The sequence below is a fragment of the Cryptomeria japonica genome, unplaced genomic scaffold, assembly GCF_030272615.1.
Source record: "Cryptomeria japonica unplaced genomic scaffold, Sugi_1.0 HiC_scaffold_15, whole genome shotgun sequence".
Classification (NCBI taxonomy): domain Eukaryota; kingdom Viridiplantae; phylum Streptophyta; class Pinopsida; order Cupressales; family Cupressaceae; genus Cryptomeria; species Cryptomeria japonica.
Window position 1 is genome coordinate 2,252,501 of NW_026728837.1, and position 22,090 is coordinate 2,274,590.

The 22,090-nt window shown below is 62.7% G+C and overlaps 3 non-coding genes across 3 annotated transcripts; all 3 read right to left on the reverse strand.

Annotated features, from left to right (window-relative positions):
* Positions 1–3,521: 3,521 nt before the first annotated feature.
* Positions 3,522–3,640, reverse strand: LOC131860514 (5S ribosomal RNA). Its single transcript, XR_009359609.1, has one exon. It is a non-coding gene; the product is annotated as a 5S ribosomal RNA (ribosomal RNA).
* A 7,799-nt stretch (positions 3,641–11,439) lies between these two features.
* LOC131860515 (5S ribosomal RNA) lies at positions 11,440–11,558 on the reverse strand. The gene has a single exon (XR_009359610.1). It is a non-coding gene; the product is annotated as a 5S ribosomal RNA (ribosomal RNA).
* Positions 11,559–19,367: 7,809 nt separating this feature from the next.
* Positions 19,368–19,486, reverse strand: LOC131860516 (5S ribosomal RNA). The gene has a single exon (XR_009359611.1). It is a non-coding gene; the product is annotated as a 5S ribosomal RNA (ribosomal RNA).
* Positions 19,487–22,090: the final 2,604 nt, after the last annotated feature.

Sequence of the window (22,090 nt, forward strand, 5' to 3'; positions counted from 1 at the left end):
GAAATTTTAAAATCTCGTTTTTTTTTGCCTTTTCTGGAAATTAGTGAAGGCAGCGCATCAAAGGTGCGCAACGCTGGTGCGAACCTGGGAGCGCTCCGATGTGTGCTCCAAGGTGCGGCGTGCACGAAGTCGGACCCCGGTTTGCCCCGGGTGCGCACCTCGCGTGCACCTTGGTGCGCACACCTTGGCTGGGTTGCGCGCCCTGGTGGGCACCATGGTGCGCACCAAGGAGCGCTCCGAAGTGTGCTCCAAGGTGCGGCGTGCACGAAGTCGGAGCCCGGTTTGCCCCGGGTGCGCACCTCGCGTGCACCTTCGCCGCGGTGGGCACCATGGCGTGCACGAAGTCGGAGCCCGGTTTGCCCCGGGTGCGCACCTCGCGTGCACCTTCGCCGGGGTGGGCACCTTGGTGTGCAGACCTTGGCTGGGTTGCGCGCCCTGGTGGGCACCATGGTGCGCACCAAGGAGCGCTCCGAAGTGTGCTCCAAGGTGCGGCCTGCACGAAGTCGGAGCCCGGTTTGCCCCGGGTGTGCACCTCGGGTGGGCACCTTGGTGCGCATGCCTTGCCTGGGCTGCGCACCAGGGCGGGCTCAAGATGGCACCCGCGTTCCTTTTTTTTCACTATCTTTCAAAACGGAAATTTTAAAATCTCATTTTTTTTTGCCTTTTTCTGGAAATTAGTGAAGGCAGCGCATCAAAGGTGCGCACCTCGCTGCCCACCACGGTGCGCAACGCCGGTGGGCACCCGGGAGTGCTTCGAAGTGTGCTCCAAGGTGCTGCGTGCACGTTGTCGGAGCCCGGTTTGCCCCGGGTGCGCACCTCGCGTGCACCTTCGTCGGGGTGGGCACCTTGGCTGGGTTTGCCCCGGCTGCGCTCCGAAGCGGGGTTATTGGAGCGCCGCCTCTTTTTTTGTCGGAGCGTTTGGTGGGGTTTCTCGCATTGGCTCTTCCGAGGCCCGGTTGCCACCCTGGCGCGCACGAAGTCGGAAGTAGGGTTAATTGCCCGGGTGCGCACCTTTGCCAGGGTGGGCACCTTACCTGGGCTGCGCACCAGGGCGGGCTCAAGATGGCACGCGCGTTCCGTTTTTTTCACTATCTTTCAAAACGGAAATTTTAAAATCTCCTTTTTTTTTTGCCTTTTCTGGAAATTAGTGAAGGCAGCGCATCAAAGGTGCGCACCTCGCTGCCCACCTTGGTGTGCTCTGAGGTGCGCACCCGGGAGCGCTACGAAGTGTGCTCCAAGGTGCGGCGTGCACGTTGTCGGAGCCCGGTTTGCCCCGGGTGCGCACCTCGCCTGCACCTTGGCCGGGGTGGGCACCTTGGCTGGGTTTGCCCAGGGTGCGCTCCGAAGCGGGGTTACTGGAGCGCCCCCTCTTTTTTTGTCAGAGCGTTTGGTGGGGTTTCTCGCATTGGCTCTTCCCAGGCCCGGTTGTTGGGTGCGCTCCCACCCTGGCGCGCGCGAAGTTGGAAGTTGGGTTAATTGCCCGGGCGCGCACCTTCGCCAGGGTGGGCACCTTGGTGCGCACACCTTGGCTGGGCTGCGCACCAGGGCGGGCTCAAGATGGCACCAGCATTCCCTTTTTCTCACTATCTTTCAAAACGGAAATTTTAAAATCTCGTTTTTTTTTTGCCTTTTATGGAAATTAGTGAAGGCATCGCATCAAAGGTGCGCACCTCGCTGCCCACCTTGGTGTGCTCCGAGGTGTCCACCACGGTGCGCAACGCCGGTGCGAACCCGGGAGCGCCCCGATGTGTGCTCCAAGGTGCGGCGTGCACGAAGTCGGACCCCGGTTTGCCCCGGGTGCGCACCTCGCGTGCACCTTGGTGCGCACACCTTGGCTGGGTTGCGCGGCCTGGTGGGCACCATGGTGCGCACCAAGGAGCGCTCCGAAGTGTGCTCCAAGGTGCGGCGTGCACGAAGTCGGAGCCCGGTTTGCCCCGGGTACGCACCTCGCGTGCACCTTCGCCGGGGTGGGCACCTCGGCTGGGTTGCGCGCCCTGGTGCGCACCAAGGAGCGCTCCGAAGTGTGCTCCAAGGTGCGGCGTGCACGAAGTCGGAGCCCGGTTTGCCCCGGGTGCGCACCTTCGCCGCGGTGCGCACCATGGCGTGCACGAAGTCGGAGCCCGGTTTGCCCCGGGTGCGCACCTCGCGTGCACCTTCGGCGGGGTTGCGCGCCCTGGTGCGCACCAAGGAGCGCTCCGAAGTGTGCTCCAAGGTGCGGCGTGCACGAAGTCGGAGCCCGGTTTGCCCCGGGTGCGCACCTCGCGTGCACCTTCGCCAGGGTGGGCACCTCGGTGCGCACACCTTCTCAATGTTTTCTTGCCTTTTCTGGAAATTGGTGAAGGCAGCGCATCAAAGGTGCGCACCTCGGTGTGCTCCGAGGTGCGAACCCGAGAGCGCTCCGAGGTGCCCACGAAGTCGAAAGTCGGGTTAATTGCATTGTTTTCCCCGGGTGCGCTCCGAGGTGCGCAACATCGGCGCGCACCAAGGAGGGCTCCGAAGTGTGCTCCAAGGTGCGCACGATGGCGTGCACCTCTGGTGCGCACGATTCGGAGCTCGGTTTGACCGGGGTGCGCACACCTTGGCTGGGTTGCGCACCTTTTGTGCGCTCCAAGGTGCGCACGAAGTCGGAGCTCGGTTTGCCCCGGGTGCGCACCTTCGCCAGGGTGCGCACCTTGATGCGCACGCCTTGGCTGGGCTGCGCACCTTGGTGGGCGCCATGGTGCGCACCTTTCGTGCGCTCCAAGGTGCGCACGAAGTCGGAGCTCGGTTTGCCCCGGGTGCGCACCTTGGTGGGCGCCATGGTGCACTCCGAGGTGCCCAAGATTGGTGCGCACCAAGGAGCGCTCCGAAGTGCGCTCCAAGGTGCGCGCGAAGTCGAAAGTTGGGTTAATTGTCCGGTTTGCCTCGGGTGCGCACCTTGCGTGCACCTTCGCCAGGGTGGGCGCCTTGGTGCGCACACCTTGGCTGGGCTGCGCACACCTTGGCACCCGCGTTTCCTTCATTTTAAATTTTTTTTTTTTACAATCTCTCAAGTGGGAAATTCTATAATCTCAACTTTTTTTGCCTTTTCAGGAAACTTTTGAATGGAGCGCATCATTGGTGCGCTCCGAAGTGTGCTCCAAAGCTCTCTCCAGCTGCGTGCACCTGCCCCGGCCGCGCACCCGGCCCCGCCCAGCTTCGCTCACCTGTCCCGGGCGTCTGGTGCGGAACCTTAGAGTAAGAAACATCACCGTGCACCTTGGCCAACGTGCGCGACTCGACCGAGCGCGCACTGGCCGAGGTGCACACCGATTTCACCTGGGTGCGCGCGCAGCACCTCGGGCGCACCGGGGTGCGCGCACAACGCCCGGGTTGCACCGTGGCCTGTGTGCTCGGGGCGCCTCGGGTGCGCGCTCGGTGTCGCCCCCCGCGCGCGCGGTAGTGCGGGCAGCGCACCCCGGCCCGGCCCGGCCCCGACGAGAACGCAAACGGGCAAAAGGTTTATTCAAATAGCATTGCGACGCCCGGCGAAAAACTAAAAAAGGGTGCAACACCGGGACTTCCCGGGAGGTCACCCATCCCAGTACTACTCCGGCCCAAGCGCGCTTAACTGCGGAGTTCTGATGGGATCCGGTGCACTAACGCTGGTATGATCGCACCCGTTATGAGCTTGTCGCAGTGTGTACTTAGCAAACCGCGACCCACGTGCGAATCCACCCCGGCCACCCACCCCCGTCGAGGTGCACACCCTCCCTCGCGAAGTGCGCCCCGTTCGCCAAGTGTGAGCCCTGCCCGGGTGCGCGCACCTTGCTAGGGCGTCGGGTGTGCACCCGGCTCGGCCTACGTGCGTGCACCTGGAGGGGGCGTCGTGTGCGTGCAGTGTCCCGTCTGCAACGCGGTGCCCACACACCACCTCGGGCGCAACGACCTGCGCTCACATGTGGGCCGAGTGCACCTTGGTGCATGTTCGGGGCGCCTCGGGTGCACGCTCGATCTTGCCCCGGTGCACCAAGGCGCTCGGTTTGCCCCGGGTGCGCACTTGGTGCAAGGTGGGCACCCAAAATAGGGATCAAGCACCAAAACACAAGTTTCGGGATGCAAAATGGGACCCAAGGACCACAAATGCGTTCCAAGACCCATGATGGGTCCACGAGAACAAAAATGTGTTCCGAGACTTAATAAACAAATATTGGGTTTTAGGAGAAGAAACATGCTCTGATGCCCAAAACGAGAATCGACCCCGAAAAGGCCACAGGCCAAAAGTGGGATGCGAGACAAAAAAAAATGGGACCCGAGGACCAAAATTGGGTTCCCAGGTCGAAGACAGGGCAACCGGACAAGAAACGACCTCTAAGGCTCGAAATGAGTCCCGACGACTAAAACTTGACAAGAAGCACCCATCAGGCACCCAACTCGACACCCATGGGATGCCGACCCACCCGGGCTTCCACCTAGCACACCTTGGCACCCACCCACCCTCGCACCCAACCTCGCACCCAACTTAGCACCTTTGAACCCACATTGGCACTCACCCTGACCCTGGCACCTTGGAACCCACATTGGCACTCACCTTGACCCTGGCACCCACCTTTGCACTCACCTTGGGACCCACCCTGGCTCCCACCTCGGCACCCACCCAGACACCCACCTTGGTTCCTTGGCACCCACCTTGGATCCTTGGCACCCACCCCGACACCCACCTTGGCACGCAACTTGGCTACTTGCCACCCACCTTGGCTCCTTGACGCCCACCCCGACAACCACCCCGTGACCTACCCTGGCTAGGGTTGGTGCACACCCACCCTGGTGCCCACCTTGGCACCCACCCTATGACCCACCTTGGCACGCACCTTAGTACCCACCCCGTTACCCACCCTAGGACCCACCCCGTGACCCACCTTGGCCAGGGTGGGTGCCTTGGTGCGCACAACTTGCCTGGGCTGCACACCAGGGCGGGCTCAAGATGGCACCCGCGTTCCGTTTTTTTCACTATCTTTCAAAACGGAAATTTTAAAATCTCATTTTTTTCTTTTTTTTGCCTTTTCTGGAAATTAGTGAAGGCAGCGCATCAAAGGTGCGCAATGCTGGTGCGAACCCGGGAGCGCTCCGATGTGTGCTCCAAGGTGCGGCGTGCACGAAGTCCGAGCCCGGTTTGCCCCGGGTGCGCACCTCGCGTGCACCTTCGCCGGGGTGAGCACCTTGGCTGGGTTGCGCGCCCTGGTGCGTACCAAGGAGCGCTCTGAAGTGTGCTCCAAGGTGCGGCGTGCACGAAGTCGGAGCCCGCCGGGTGTGCACCTCGGGTGCGCACCTCGCGTGCACCTTCGCTGCGGTGGGCACCTTGGCTGGGTTGCGCGCCTTGGTGGGCACCATGCAGTGCACGAAGTCGGAGCCCGGTTTGCCCCGGGCGCGCACCTCCGCCAGGGTGGGCACCTTGGTGCGCACAACTTGCCTGGGCTGCGCATCAGGAAGGGCTCAAGATGGCACCCGCGTTCCGTTTTTTTCACTATCTTTCAGAACGGAAATTTTAAAATATCGTTTTTTTTTGCCTTTTCTGGAAATTAGTGAAGGCAGCGCATCAAAGGTGCGCAACGCTGGTGCGAACCTGGGAGCGCTCCGATGTGTGCTCCAAGGTGCGGCGTGCACGAAGTCGGAGCCCGGTTTGCCTCGGGTGCGCCCTGGTGGGCACCATGGTGCGCACCAAGGAGCGCTCCGAAGTGTGCTCCAAGGTGCGGCCTGCACGAAGTCGGAGCCCGGTTTGCCCCGGGTGTGCACCTCGGGTGGGCACCTTGGTGCGCATGCCTTGCCTGGGCTGCGCACCAGGGCGGGCTCAAGATGGCACCCGCGTTCCTTTTTTTTCACTATCTTTCAAAACGGAAATTTTAAAATCTCATTTTTTTTTGCCTTTTTCTGGAAATTAGTGAAGGCAGCGCATCAAAGGTGCGCACCTCGCTGCCCACCACGGTGCGCAACGCCGGTGGGCACCCGGGAGTGCTTCGAAGTGTGCTCCAAGGTGCTGCGTGCACGTTGTCGGAGCCCGGTTTGCCCCGGGTGCGCACCTCGCGTGCACCTTCGTCGGGGTGGGCACCTTGGCTTGGTTTGCCCCGGCTGCGCTCCGAAGCGGGGTTATTGGAGCGCCGCCTCTTTTTTTGTCGGAGCGTTTGGTGGGGTTTCTCGCATTGGCTCTTCCGAGGCCCGGTTGCCACCCTGGCGCGCACGAAGTCGGAAGTAGGGTTAATTGCCCGGGTGCGCACCTTTGCCAGGGTGGCACCTTACCTGGGCTGCGCACCAGGGCGGGCTCAAGATGGCACGCGCGTTCCGTTTTTTTCACTATCTTTCAAAACGGAAATTTTAAAATCTCCTTTTTTTTTTGCCTTTTCTGGAAATTAGTGAAGGCAGCGCATCAAAGGTGCGCACCTCGCTGCCCACCTTGGTGTGCTCTGAGGTGCGCACCCGGGAGCGCTACGAAGTGTGCTCCAAGGTGCGGCGTGCACGTTGTCGGAGCCCGGTTTGCCCCGGGTGCGCACCTCGCCTGCACCTTGGCCGGGGTGGGCACCTTGGCTGGGTTTGCCCAGGGTGCGCTCCGAAGCGGGGTTACTGGAGCGCCCCCTCTTTTTTTGTCAGAGAGTTTGGTGGGGTTTCTCGCATTGGCTCTTCCCAGGCCCGGTTGTTGGGTGCGCTCCCACCCTGGCGCGCGCGAAGTTGGAAGTTGGGTTAATTGCCCGGGCGCGCACCTTCGCCAGGGTGGGCACCTTGGTGCGCAAACCTTGGCTGGGCTGCGCACCAGGGCGGGCTCAAGATGGCACCAGCATTCCCTTTTTCTCACTATCTTTCAAAACGGAAATTTTAAAATCTCGTTTTTTTTTTGCCTTTTATGGAAATTAGTGAAGGCATCGCATCAAAGGTGCGCACCTCGCTGCCCACCTTGGTGTGCTCCGAGGTGCCCACCACGGTGCGCAACGCCGGTGCGAACCCGGGAGCACCCCGATGTGTGCTCCAAGGTGCGGCGTGCACGAAGTCGGACCCCGGTTTGCCCCGGGTGCGCACCTCGCGTGCACCTTGGTGCGCACACCTTGGCTGGGTTGCGCGGCCTGGTGGGCACCATGGTGCGCACCAAGGAGCGCTCCGAAGTGTGCTCCAAGGTGCGGCGTGCACGAAGTCGGAGCCCGGTTTGCCCCGGGTGCGCACCTTCGCCGCGGTGGGCACCATGGCGTGCACGAAGTCGGAGCCCGGTTTGCCCCGGGTGCGCACCTCGCGTGCACCTTCGCCGGGGTGGGCACCTCGGCTGGGTTGCGCGCCCTGGTGCGCACCAAGGAGCGCTCTGAAGTGTGCTCCAAGGTGCGGCATGCACGAAGTCGGAGCCCGGTTTGCCCCGGGTGTGCACCTCGCGTGCACCTTCGCTGCGGTGGGCACCTTGGCTGGGTTGCGCGCCTTGGTGGGCACCATGCAGTGCACGAAGTCGGAGCCCGGTTTGCCCCGGGCGCGCACCTCCGCCAGGGTGGGCACCTTGGTGCGCACAACTTGCCTGGGCTGCGCACCAGGAAGGGCTCAAGATGGCACCCGCGTTCCGTTTTTTTCACTATCTTTCAGAACGGAAATTTTAAAATATCGTTTTTTTTTGCCTTTTCTGGAAATTAGTGAAGGCAGCGCATCAAAGGTGCGCAACGCTGGTGCGAACCTGGGAGCGCTCCGATGTGTGCTCCAAGGTGCGGCGTGCACGAAGTCGGACCCCGGTTTGCCCCGGGTGCGCACCTCGCGTGCACCTTGGTGCGCACACCTTGGCTGGGTTGCGCGCCCTGGTGGGCACCATGGTGCGCACCAAGGAGCGCTCCGAAGTGTGCTCCAAGGTGCGGCGTGCACGAAGTCGGAGCCCGGTTTGCCCCGGGTGCGCACCTCGCGTGCACCTTCGCCGCGGTGGGCACCATGGCGTGCACGAAGTCGGAGCCCGGTTTGCCCCGGGTGCGCACCTCGCGTGCACCTTCGCCGGGGTGGGCACCTTAGTGTGCAGACCTTGGCTGGGTTGCGCGCCCTGGTGGGCACCATGGTGCGCACCAAGGAGTGCTCCGAAGTGTGCTCCAAGGTGCGGCCTGCACGAAGTCGGAGCCCGGTTTGCCCCGGGTGTGCACCTCGGGTGGGCACCTTGGTGCGCATGCCTTGCCTGGGCTGCGCACCAGGGCGGGCTCAAGATGGCACCCGCGTTCCTTTTTTTTCACTATCTTTCAAAACGGAAATTTTAAAATCTCATTTTTTTTTGCCTTTTTCTGGAAATTAGTGAAGGCAGCGCATCAAAGGTGCGCACCTCGCTGCCCACCACGGTGCGCAACGCCGGTGGGCACCCGGGAGTGCTTCGAAGTGTGCTCCAAGGTGCTGCGTGCACGTTGTCGGAGCCCGGTTTGCCCCGGGTGCGCACCTCGCGTGCACCTTCGTCGGGGTGGGCACCTTGGCTGGGTTTGCCCCGGCTGCGCTCCGAAGCGGGGTTATTGGAGCGCCGCCTCTTTTTTTGTCGGAGCGTTTGGTGGGGTTTCTCGCATTGGCTCTTCCGAGGCCCGGTTGCCACCCTGGCGCGCACGAAGTCGGAAGTAGGGTTAATTGCCCGGGTGCGCACCTTTGCCAGGGTGGGCACCTTACCTGGGCTGCGCACCAGGGCGGGCTCAAGATGGCACGCGCGTTCCGTTTTTTTCACTATCTTTCAAAACGGAAATTTTAAAATCTCCTTTTTTTTTTGCCTTTTCTGGAAATTAGTGAAGGCAGCGCATCAAAGGTGCGCACCTCGCTGCCCACCTTGGTGTGCTCTGAGGTGCGCACCCGGGAGCGCTACGAAGTGTGCTCCAAGGTGCGGCGTGCACGTTGTCGGAGCCCGGTTTGCCCCGGGTGCGCACCTCGCCTGCACCTTGGCCGGGGTGGGCACCTTGGCTGGGTTTGCCCAGGGTGCGCTCCGAAGCGGGGTTACTGGAGCGCCCCCTCTTTTTTTGTCAGAGCGTTTGGTGGGGTTTCTCGCATTGGCTCTTCCCAGGCCCGGTTGTTGGGTGCGCTCCCACCCTGGCGCGCGCGAAGTTGGAAGTTGGGTTAATTGCCCGGGCGCGCACCTTCGCCAGGGTGGGCACCTTGGTGCGCACACCTTGGCTGGGCTGCGCACCAGGGCGGGCTCAAGATGGCACCAGCATTCCCTTTTTCTCACTATCTTTCAAAACGGAAATTTTAAAATCTCGTTTTTTTTTTGCCTTTTATGGAAATTAGTGAAGGCATCGCATCAAAGGTGCGCACCTCGCTGCCCACCTTGGTGTGCTCCGAGGTGCCCACCACGGTGCGCAACGCCGGTGCGAACCCGGGAGCGCCCCGATGTGTGCTCCAAGGTGCGGCGTGCACGAAGTCGGACCCCGGTTTGCCCCGGGTGCGCACCTCGCGTGCACCTTGGTGCGCACACCTTGGCTGGGTTGCGCGGCCTGGTGGGCACCATGGTGCGCACCAAGGAGCGCTCCGAAGTGTGCTCCAAGGTGCGGCGTGCACGAAGTCGGAGCCCGGTTTGCCCCGGGTACGCACCTCGCGTGCACCTTCGCCGGGGTGGGCACCTCGGCTGGGTTGCGCGCCCTGGTGCGCACCAAGGAGCGCTCCGAAGTGTGCTCCAAGGTGCGGCGTGCACGAAGTCGGAGCCCGGTTTGCCCCGGGTGCGCACCTTCGCCGCGGTGCGCACCATGGCGTGCACGAAGTCGGAGCCCGGTTTGCCCCGGGTGCGCACCTCGCGTGCACCTTCGGCGGGGTTGCGCGCCCTGGTGGGCACCATGGTGCGCACCAAGGAGCGCTCCGAAGTGTGCTCCAAGGTGCGGCGTGCACGAAGTCGGAGCCCGGTTTGCCCCGGGTGCGCACCTCGCGTGCACCTTCGGCGGGGTTGCGCGCCCTGGTGGGCACCATGGTGCGCACCAAGGAGCGCTCCGAAGTGTGCTCCAAGGTGCGGCGTGCACGAAGTCGGAGCCCGGTTTGCCCCGGGTGCGCACCTCGCGTGCACCTTCGCCGCGGTGGGCACCATGGCGTGCACGAAGTCGGAGCCCGGTTTGCCCCGGGTGCGCACCTCGCGTGCACCTTCGCCGGGGTGGGCACCTCGGCTGGGTTGCGCGCCCTGGTGCGCACCAAGGAGCGCTCCGAAGTGTGCTCCAAGGTGCGGCGTGCACGAAGTCGGAGCCCGGTTTGCCCCGGGTGCGCACCTCGCGTGCACCTTCGCCAGGGTGGGCACCTCGGTGCGCACACCTTCTCAATGTTTTCTTGCCTTTTCTGGAAATTGGTGAAGGCAGCGCATCAAAGGTGCGCACCTCGGTGTGCTCCGAGGTGCGAACCCGAGAGCGCTCCGAGGTGCCCACGAAGTCGAAAGTCGGGTTAATTGCATTGTTTTCCCCGGGTGCGCTCCGAGGTGCGCAACATCGGCGCGCACCAAGGAGGGCTCCGAAGTGTGCTCCAAGGTGCGCACGATGGCGTGCACCTCTGGTGCGCACGATTCGGAGCTCGGTTTGACCGGGGTGCGCACACCTTGGCTGGGTTGCGCACCTTTTGTGCGCTCCAAGGTGCGCACGAAGTCGGAGCTCGGTTTGCCCCGGGTGCGCACCTTCGCCAGGGTGCGCACCTTGATGCGCACGCCTTGGCTGGGCTGCGCACCTTGGTGGGCGCCATGGTGCGCACCTTTCGTGCGCTCCAAGGTGCGCACGAAGTCGGAGCTCGGTTTGCCCCGGGTGCGCACCTTGGTGGGCGCCATGGTGCACTCCGAGGTGCCCAAGATTGGTGCGCACCAAGGAGCGCTCCGAAGTGCGCTCCAAGGTGCGCGCGAAGTCGAAAGTTGGGTTAATTGTCCGGTTTGCCTCGGGTGCGCACCTTGCGTGCACCTTCGCCAGGGTGGGCGCCTTGGTGCGCACACCTTGGCTGGGCTGCGCACACCTTGGCACCCGCGTTTCCTTCATTTTAAATTTTTTTTTTTTACAATCTCTCAAGTGGGAAATTCTATAATCTCAACTTTTTTTGCCTTTTCAGGAAACTTTTGAATGGAGCGCATCATTGGTGCGCTCCGAAGTGTGCTCCAAAGCTCTCTCCAGCTGCGTGCACCTGCCCCGGCCGCGCACCCGGCCCCGCCCAGCTTCGCTCACCTGTCCCGGGCGTCTGGTGCGGAACCTTAGAGTAAGAAACATCACCGTGCACCTTGGCCAACGTGCGCGACTCGACCGAGCGCGCACTGGCCGAGGTGCACACCGATTTCACCTGGGTGCGCGCGCAGCACCTCGGGCGCACCGGGGTGCGCGCACAACGCCCGGGTTGCACCGTGGCCTGTGTGCTCGGGGCGCCTCGGGTGCGCGCTCGGTGTCGCCCCCGCGCGCGCGCGGTAGTGCGGGCAGCGCACCCCGGCCCGGCCCGGCCCCGACGAGAACGCAAACGGGCAAAAGGTTTATTCAAATAGCATTGCGACGCCCGGCGAAAAACTAAAAAAGGGTGCAACACCGGGACTTCCCGGGAGGTCACCCATCCCAGTACTACTCCGGCCCAAGCGCGCTTAACTGCGGAGTTCTGATGGGATCCGGTGCACTAACGCTGGTATGATCGCACCCGTTATGAGCTTGTCGCAGTGTGTACTTAGCAAACCGCGACCCACGTGCGAATCCACCCCGGCCACCCACCCCCGTCGAGGTGCACACCCTCCCTCGCGAAGTGCGCCCCGTTCGCCAAGTGTGAGCCCTGCCCGGGTGCGCGCACCTTGCTAGGGCGTCGGGTGTGCACCCGGCCCGGCCTACGTGCGTGCACCTGGAGGGGGCGTCGTGTGCGTGCAGTGTCCCGTCTGCAACGCGGTGCCCACACACCACCTCGGGCGCAACGACCTGCGCTCACATGTGGGCCGAGTGCACCTTGGTGCATGTTCGGGGCGCCTCGGGTGCACGCTCGATCTTGCCCCGGTGCACCAAGGCGCTCGGTTTGCCCCGGGTGCGCACTTGGTGCAAGGTGGGCACCCAAAATAGGGATCAAGCACCAAAACACAAGTTTCGGGATGCAAAATGGGACCCAAGGACCACAAATGCGTTCCAAGACCCATGATGGGTCCACGAGAACAAAAATGTGTTCCGAGACTTAATAAACAAATATTGGGTTTTAGGAGAAGAAACATGCTCTGATGCCCAAAACGAGAATCGACCCCGAAAAGGCCACAGGCCAAAAGTGGGATGCGAGACAAAAAAAAATGGGACCCGAGGACCAAAATTGGGTTCCCAGGTCGAAGACAGGGCAACCGGACAAGAAACGACCTCTAAGGCTCGAAATGAGTCCCGACGACTAAAACTTGACAAGAAGCACCCATCAGGCACCCAACTCGACACCCATGGGATGCCGACCCACCCGGGCTTCCACCTAGCACACCTTGGCACCCACCCACCCTCGCACCCAACCTCGCACCCAACTTAGCACCTTTGAACCCACATTGGCACTCACCCTGACCCTGGCACCTTGGAACCCACATTGGCACTCACCTTGACCCTGGCACCCACCTTTGCACTCACCTTGGGACCCACCCTGGCTCCCACCTCGGCACCCACCCAGACACCCACCTTGGTTCCTTGGCACCCACCTTGGATCCTTGGCACCCACCCCGACACCCACCTTGGCACGCAACTTGGCTACTTGCCACCCACCTTGGCTCCTTGACGCCCACCCCGACAACCACCCCGTGACCTACCCTGGCTAGGGTTGGTGCACACCCACCCTGGTGCCCACCTTGGCACCCACCCTATGACCCACCTTGGCACGCACCTTAGTACCCACCCCGTTACCCACCCTAGGACCCACCCCGTGACCCACCTTGGCCAGGGTGGGTGCCTTGGTGCGCACAACTTGCCTGGGCTGCACACCAGGGCGGGCTCAAGATGGCACCCGCGTTCCGTTTTTTTCACTATCTTTCAAAACGGAAATTTTAAAATCTCATTTTTTTCTTTTTTTTGCCTTTTCTGGAAATTAGTGAAGGCAGCGCATCAAAGGTGCGCAATGCTGGTGCGAACCCGGGAGCGCTCCGATGTGTGCTCCAAGGTGCGGCGTGCACGAAGTCCGAGCCCGGTTTGCCCCGGGTGCGCACCTCGCGTGCACCTTCGCCGGGGTGAGCACCTTGGCTGGGTTGCGCGCCCTGGTGCGTACCAAGGAGCGCTCTGAAGTGTGCTCCAAGGTGCGGCGTGCACGAAGTCGGAGCCCGGTTTGCCCCGGGTGTGCACCTCGGGTGCGCACCTCGCGTGCACCTTCGCTGCGGTGGGCACCTTGGCTGGGTTGCGCGCCTTGGTGGGCACCATGCAGTGCACGAAGTCGGAGCCCGGTTTGCCCCGGGCGCGCACCTCCGCCAGGGTGGGCACCTTGGTGCGCACAACTTGCCTGGGCTGCGCATCAGGAAGGGCTCAAGATGGCACCCGCGTTCCGTTTTTTTCACTATCTTTCAGAACGGAAATTTTAAAATATCGTTTTTTTTTGCCTTTTCTGGAAATTAGTGAAGGCAGCGCATCAAAGGTGCGCAACGCTGGTGCGAACCTGGGAGCGCTCCGATGTGTGCTCCAAGGTGCGGCGTGCACGAAGTCGGAGCCCGGTTTGCCTCGGGTGCGCCCTGGTGGGCACCATGGTGCGCACCAAGGAGCGCTCCGAAGTGTGCTCCAAGGTGCGGCCTGCACGAAGTCGGAGCCCGGTTTGCCCCGGGTGTGCACCTCGGGTGGGCACCTTGGTGCGCATGCCTTGCCTGGGCTGCGCACCAGGGCGGGCTCAAGATGGCACCCGCGTTCCTTTTTTTTCACTATCTTTCAAAACGGAAATTTTAAAATCTCATTTTTTTTTGCCTTTTTCTGGAAATTAGTGAAGGCAGCGCATCAAAGGTGCGCACCTCGCTGCCCACCACGGTGCGCAACGCCGGTGGGCACCCGGGAGTGCTTCGAAGTGTGCTCCAAGGTGCTGCGTGCACGTTGTCGGAGCCCGGTTTGCCCCGGGTGCGCACCTCGCGTGCACCTTCGTCGGGGTGGGCACCTTGGCTTGGTTTGCCCCGGCTGCGCTCCGAAGCGGGGTTATTGGAGCGCCGCCTCTTTTTTTGTCGGAGCGTTTGGTGGGGTTTCTCGCATTGGCTCTTCCGAGGCCCGGTTGCCACCCTGGCGCGCACGAAGTCGGAAGTAGGGTTAATTGCCCGGGTGCGCACCTTTGCCAGGGTGGCACCTTACCTGGGCTGCGCACCAGGGCGGGCTCAAGATGGCACGCGCGTTCCGTTTTTTTCACTATCTTTCAAAACGGAAATTTTAAAATCTCCTTTTTTTTTTGCCTTTTCTGGAAATTAGTGAAGGCAGCGCATCAAAGGTGCGCACCTCGCTGCCCACCTTGGTGTGCTCTGAGGTGCGCACCCGGGAGCGCTACGAAGTGTGCTCCAAGGTGCGGCGTGCACGTTGTCGGAGCCCGGTTTGCCCCGGGTGCGCACCTCGCCTGCACCTTGGCCGGGGTGGGCACCTTGGCTGGGTTTGCCCAGGGTGCGCTCCGAAGCGGGGTTACTGGAGCGCCCCCTCTTTTTTTGTCAGAGAGTTTGGTGGGGTTTCTCGCATTGGCTCTTCCCAGGCCCGGTTGTTGGGTGCGCTCCCACCCTGGCGCGCGCGAAGTTGGAAGTTGGGTTAATTGCCCGGGCGCGCACCTTCGCCAGGGTGGGCACCTTGGTGCGCAAACCTTGGCTGGGCTGCGCACCAGGGCGGGCTCAAGATGGCACCAGCATTCCCTTTTTCTCACTATCTTTCAAAACGGAAATTTTAAAATCTCGTTTTTTTTTTGCCTTTTATGGAAATTAGTGAAGGCATCGCATCAAAGGTGCGCACCTCGCTGCCCACCTTGGTGTGCTCCGAGGTGCCCACCACGGTGCGCAACGCCGGTGCGAACCCGGGAGCGCCCCGATGTGTGCTCCAAGGTGCGGCGTGCACGAAGTCGGACCCCGGTTTGCCCCGGGTGCGCACCTCGCGTGCACCTTGGTGCGCACACCTTGGCTGGGTTGCGCGGCCTGGTGGGCACCATGGTGCGCACCAAGGAGCGCTCCGAAGTGTGCTCCAAGGTGCGGCGTGCACGAAGTCGGAGCCCGGTTTGCCCCGGGTGCGCACCTTCGCCGCGGTGGGCACCATGGCGTGCACGAAGTCGGAGCCCGGTTTGCCCCGGGTGCGCACCTCGCGTGCACCTTCGCCGGGGTGGGCACCTCGGCTGGGTTGCGCGCCCTGGTGCGCACCAAGGAGCGCTCTGAAGTGTGCTCCAAGGTGCGGCGTGCACGAAGTCGGAGCCCGGTTTGCCCCGGGTGTGCACCTCGCGTGCACCTTCGCTGCGGTGGGCACCTTGGCTGGGTTGCGCGCCTTGGTGGGCACCATGCAGTGCACGAAGTCGGAGCCCGGTTTGCCCCGGGCGCGCACCTCCGCCAGGGTGGGCACCTTGGTGCGCACAACTTGCCTGGGCTGCGCACCAGGAAGGGCTCAAGATGGCACCCGCGTTCCGTTTTTTTCACTATCTTTCAGAACGGAAATTTTAAAATATCGTTTTTTTTTGCCTTTTCTGGAAATTAGTGAAGGCAGCGCATCAAAGGTGCGCAACGCTGGTGCGAACCTGGGAGCGCTCCGATGTGTGCTCCAAGGTGCGGCGTGCACGAAGTCGGACCCCGGTTTGCCCCGGGTGCGCACCTCGCGTGCACCTTGGTGCGCACACCTTGGCTGGGTTGCGCGCCCTGGTGGGCACCATGGTGCGCACCAAGGAGCGCTCCGAAGTGTGCTCCAAGGTGCGGCGTGCACGAAGTCGGAGCCCGGTTTGCCCCGGGTGCGCACCTCGCGTGCACCTTCGCCGCGGTGGGCACCATGGCGTGCACGAAGTCGGAGCCCGGTTTGCCCCGGGTGCGCACCTCGCGTGCACCTTCGCCGGGGTGGGCACCTTAGTGTGCAGACCTTGGCTGGGTTGCGCGCCCTGGTGGGCACCATGGTGCGCACCAAGGAGCGCTCCGAAGTGTGCTCCAAGGTGCGGCCTGCACGAAGTCGGAGCCCGGTTTGCCCCGGGTGTGCACCTCGGGTGGGCACCTTGGTGCGCATGCCTTGCCTGGGCTGCGCACCAGGGCGGGCTCAAGATGGCACCCGCGTTCCTTTTTTTTCACTATCTTTCAAAACGGAAATTTTAAAATCTCATTTTTTTTTGCCTTTTTCTGGAAATTAGTGAAGGCAGCGCATCAAAGGTGCGCACCTCGCTGCCCACCACGGTGCGCAACGCCGGTGGGCACCCGGGAGTGCTTCGAAGTGTGCTCCAAGGTGCTGCGTGCACGTTGTCGGAGCCCGGTTTGCCCCGGGTGCGCACCTCGCGTGCACCTTCGTCGGGGTGGGCACCTTGGCTGGGTTTGCCCCGGCTGCGCTCCGAAGCGGGGTTATTGGAGCGCCGCCTCTTTTTTTGTCGGAGCGTTTGGTGGGGTTTCTCGCATTGGCTCTTCCGAGGCCCGGTTGCCACCCTGGCGCGCACGAAGTCGGAAGTAGGGTTAATTGCCCGGGTGCGCACCTTTGCCAGGGTGGGCACCTTACCTGGGCTGCGCACCAGGGCGGGCTCAAGATGGCACGCGCGTTCCGTTTTTTTCACTATCTTTCAAAACGGAAATTTTAAAATCTCCTTTTTTTTTTGCCTTTTCTGGAAATTAGTGAAGGCAGCGCATCAAAGGTGCGCACCTCGCTGCCCACCTTGGTGTGCTCTGAGGTGCGCACCCGGGAGCGCTACGAAGTGTGCTCCAAGGTGCGGCGTGCACGTTGTCGGAGCCCGGTTTGCCCCGGGTGCGCACCTCGCCTGCACCTTGGCCGGGGTGGGCACCTTGGCTGGGTTTGCCCAGGGTGCGCTCCGAAGCGGGGTTACTGGAGCGCCCCCTCTTTTTTTGTCAGAGCGTTTGGTGGGGTTTCTCGCATTGGCTCTTCCCAGGCCCGGTTGTTGGGTGCGCTCCCACCCTGGCGCGCGCGAAGTTGGAAGTTGGGTTAATTGCCCGGGCGCGCACCTTCGCCAGGGTGGGCACCTTGGTGCGCACACCTTGGCTGGGCTGCGCACCAGGGCGGGCTCAAGATGGCACCAGCATTCCCTTTTTCTCACTATCTTTCAAAACGGAAATTTTAAAATCTCGTTTTTTTTTTGCCTTTTATGGAAATTAGTGAAGGCATCGCATCAAAGGTGCGCACCTCGCTGCCCACCTTGGTGTGCTCCGAGGTGCCCACCACGGTGCGCAACGCCGGTGCGAACCCGGGAGCGCCCCGATGTGTGCTCCAAGGTGCGGCGTGCACGAAGTCGGACCCCGGTTTGCCCCGGGTGCGCACCTCGCGTGCACCTTGGTGCGCACACCTTGGCTGGGTTGCGCGGCCTGGTGGGCACCATGGTGCGCACCAAGGAGCGCTCCGAAGTGTGCTCCAAGGTGCGGCGTGCACGAAGTCGGAGCCCGGTTTGCCCCGGGTACGCACCTCGCGTGCACCTTCGCCGGGGTGGGCACCTCGGCTGGGTTGCGCGCCCTGGTGCGCACCAAGGAGCGCTCCGAAGTGTGCTCCAAGGTGCGGCGTGCACGAAGTCGGAGCCCGGTTTGCCCCGGGTGCGCACCTTCGCCGCGGTGCGCACCATGGCGTGCACGAAGTCGGAGCCCGGTTTGCCCCGGGTGCGCACCTCGCGTGCACCTTCGGCGGGGTTGCGCGCCCTGGTGGGCACCATGGTGCGCACCAAGGAGCGCTCCGAAGTGTGCTCCAAGGTGCGGCGTGCACGAAGTCGGAGCCCGGTTTGCCCCGGGTGCGCACCTCGCGTGCACCTTCGGCGGGGTTGCGCGCCCTGGTGGGCACCATGGTGCGCACCAAGGAGCGCTCCGAAGTGTGCTCCAAGGTGCGGCGTGCACGAAGTCGGAGCCCGGTTTGCCCCGGGTGCGCACCTCGCGTGCACCTTCGCCGCGGTGGGCACCATGGCGTGCACGAAGTCGGAGCCCGGTTTGCCCCGGGTGCGCACCTCGCGTGCACCTTCGCCGGGGTGGGCACCTCGGCTGGGTTGCGCGCCCTGGTGCGCACCAAGGAGCGCTCCGAAGTGTGCTCCAAGGTGCGGCGTGCACGAAGTCGGAGCCCGGTTTGCCCCGGGTGCGCACCTCGCGTGCACCTTCGCCAGGGTGGGCACCTCGGTGCGCACACCTTCTCAATGTTTTCTTGCCTTTTCTGGAAATTGGTGAAGGCAGCGCATCAAAGGTGCGCACCTCGGTGTGCTCCGAGGTGCGAACCCGAGAGCGCTCCGAGGTGCCCACGAAGTCGAAAGTCGGGTTAATTGCATTGTTTTCCCCGGGTGCGCTCCGAGGTGCGCAACATCGGCGCGCACCAAGGAGGGCTCCGAAGTGTGCTCCAAGGTGCGCACGATGGCGTGCACCTCTGGTGCGCACGATTCGGAGCTCGGTTTGACCGGGGTGCGCACACCTTGGCTGGGTTGCGCACCTTTTGTGCGCTCCAAGGTGCGCACGAAGTCGGAGCTCGGTTTGCCCCGGGTGCGCACCTTCGCCAGGGTGCGCACCTTGATGCGCACGCCTTGGCTGGGCTGGGCTGCGCACCTTGGTGGGCGCCATGGTGCGCACCTTTCGTGCGCTCCAAGGTGCGCACGAAGTCGGAGCTCGGTTTGCCCCGGGTGCGCACCTTGGTGGGCGCCATGGTGCACTCCGAGGTGCCCAAGATTGGTGCGCACCAAGGAGCGCTCCGAAGTGCGCTCCAAGGTGCGCGCGAAGTCGAAAGTTGGGTTAATTGTCCGGTTTGCCTCGGGTGCGCACCTTGCGTGCACCTTCGCCAGGGTGGGCGCCTTGGTGCGCACACCTTGGCTGGGCTGCGCACACCTTGGCACCCGCGTTTCCTTCATTTTAAATTTTTTTTTTTTACAATCTCTCAAGTGGGAAATTCTATAATCTCAACTTTTTTTGCCTTTTCAGGAAACTTTTGAATGGAGCGCATCATTGGTGCGCTCCGAAGTGTGCTCCAAAGCTCTCTCCAGCTGCGTGCACCTGCCCCGGCCGCGCACCCGGCCCCGCCCAGCTTCGCTCACCTGTCCCGGGCGTCTGGTGCGGAACCTTAGAGTAAGAAACATCACCGTGCACCTTGGCCAACGTGCGCGACTCGACCGAGCGCGCACTGGCCGAGGTGCACACCGATTTCACCTGGGTGCGCGCGCAGCACCTCGGGCGCACCGGGGTGCGCGCACAACGCCCGGGTTGCACCGTGGCCTGTGTGCTCGGGGCGCCTCGGGTGCGCGCTCGGTGTCGCCCCCGCGCGCGCGGTAGTGCGGGCAGCGCACCCCGGCCCGGCCCGGCCCCGACGAGAACGCAAACGGGCAAAAGGTTTATTCAAATAGCATTGCGACGCCCGGCGAAAAACTAAAAAAGGGTGCAACACCGGGACTTCCCGGGAGGTCACCCATCCCAGTACTACTCCGGCCCAAGCGCGCTTAACTGCGGAGTTCTGATGGGATCCGGTGCACTAACGCTGGTATGATCGCACCCGTTATGAGCTTGTCGCAGTGTGTACTTAGCAAACCGCGACCCACGTGCGAATCCACCCCGGCCACCCACCCCCGTCGAGGTGCACACCCTCCCTCGCGAAGTGCGCCCCGTTCGCCAAGTGTGAGCCCTGCCCGGGTGCGCGCACCTTGCTAGGGCGTCGGGTGTGCACCCGGCCCGGCCTACGTGCGTGCACCTGGAGGGGGCGTCGTGTGCGTGCAGTGTCCCGTCTGCAACGCGGTGCCCACACACCACCTCGGGCGCAACGACCTGCGCTCACATGTGGGCCGAGTGCACCTTGGTGCATGTTCGGGGCGCCTCGGGTGCACGCTCGATCTTGCCCCGGTGCACCAAGGCGCTCGGTTTGCCCCGGGTGCGCACTTGGTGCAAGGTGGGCACCCAAAATAGGGATCAAGCACCAAAACACAAGTTTCGGGATGCAAAATGGGACCCAAGGACCACAAATGCGTTCCAAGACCCATGATGGGTCCACGAGAACAAAAATGTGTTCCGAGACTTAATAAACAAATATTGGGTTTTAGGAGAAGAAACATGCTCTGATGCCCAAAACGAGAATCGACCCCGAAAAGGCCACAGGCCAAAAGTGGGATGCGAGACAAAAAAAAATGGGACCCGAGGACCAAAATTGGGTTCCCAGGTCGAAGACAGGGCAACCGGACAAGAAACGACCTCTAAGGCTCGAAATGAGTCCCGACGACTAAAACTTGACAAGAAGCACCCATCAGGCACCCAACTCGACACCCATGGGATGCCGACCCACCCGGGCTTCCACCTAGCACACCTTGGCACCCACCCACCCTCGCACCCAACCTCGCACCCAACTTAGCACCTTTGAACCCACATTGGCACTCACCCTGACCCTGGCACCTTGGAACCCACATTGGCACTCACCTTGACCCTGGCACCCACCTTTGCACTCACCTTGGGACCCACCCTGGCTCCCACCTCGGCACCCACCCAGACACCCACCTTGGTTCCTTGGCACCCACCTTGGATCCTTGGCACCCACCCCGACACCCACCTTGGCACGCAACTTGGCTACTTGCCACCCACCTTGGCTCCTTGACGCCCACCCCGACAACCACCCCGTGACCTACCCTGGCTAGGGTTGGTGCACACCCACCCTGGTGCCCACCTTGGCACCCACCCTATGACCCACCTTGGCACGCACCTTAGTACCCACCCCGTTACCCACCCTAGGACCCACCCCGTGACCCACCTTGGCCAGGGTGGGTGCCTTGGTGCGCACAACTTGCCTGGGCTGCACACCAGGGCGGGCTCAAGATGGCACCCGCGTTCCGTTTTTTTCACTATCTTTCAAAACGGAAATTTTAAAATCTCATTTTTTTCTTTTTTTTGCCTTTTCTGGAAATTAGTGAAGGCAGCGCATCAAAGGTGCGCAAGGTGCGAACCCGGGAGCGCTCCGATGTGTGCTCCAAGGTGCGGCGTGCACGAAGTCCGAGCCCGGTTTGCCCCGGGTGCGCACCTCGCGTGCACCTTCGCCGGGGTGAGCACCTTGGCTGGGTTGCGCGCCCTGGTGCGTACCAAGGAGCGCTCTGAAGTGTGCTCCAAGGTGCGGCGTGCACGAAGTCGGAGCCCGGTTTGCCCCGGGTGTGCACCTCGGGTGCGCACCTCGCGTGCACCTTCGCTGCGGTGGGCACCTTGGCTGGGTTGCGCGCCTTGGTGGGCACCATGCAGTGCACGAAGTCGGAGCCCGGTTTGCCCCGGGCGCGCACCTCCGCCAGGGTGGGCACCTTGGTGCGCACAACTTGCCTGGGCTGCGCATCAGGAAGGGCTCAAGATGGCACCCGCGTTCCGTTTTTTTCACTATCTTTCAGAACGGAAATTTTAAAATATCGTTTTTTTTTGCCTTTTCTGGAAATTAGTGAAGGCAGCGCATCAAAGGTGCGCAACGCTGGTGCGAACCTGGGAGCGCTCCGATGTGTGCTCCAAGGTGCGGCGTGCACGAAGTCGGAGCCCGGTTTGCCTCGGGTGCGCCCTGGTGGGCACCATGGTGCGCACCAAGGAGCGCTCCGAAGTGTGCTCCAAGGTGCGGCCTGCACGAAGTCGGAGCCCGGTTTGCCCCGGGTGTGCACCTCGGGTGGGCACCTTGGTGCGCATGCCTTGCCTGGGCTGCGCACCAGGGCGGGCTCAAGATGGCACCCGCGTTCCTTTTTTTTCACTATCTTTCAAAACGGAAATTTTAAAATCTCATTTTTTTTTGCCTTTTTCTGGAAATTAGTGAAGGCAGCGCATCAAAGGTGCGCACCTCGCTGCCCACCACGGTGCGCAACGCCGGTGGGCACCCGGGAGTGCTTCGAAGTGTGCTCCAAGGTGCTGCGTGCACGTTGTCGGAGCCCGGTTTGCCCCGGGTGCGCACCTCGCGTGCACCTTCGTCGGGGTGGGCACCTTGGCTTGGTTTGCCCCGGCTGCGCTCCGAAGCGGGGTTATTGGAGCGCCGCCTCTTTTTTTGTCGGAGCGTTTGGTGGGGTTTCTCGCATTGGCTCTTCCGAGGCCCGGTTGCCACCCTGGCGCGCACGAAGTCGGAAGTAGGGTTAATTGCCCGGGTGCGCACCTTTGCCAGGG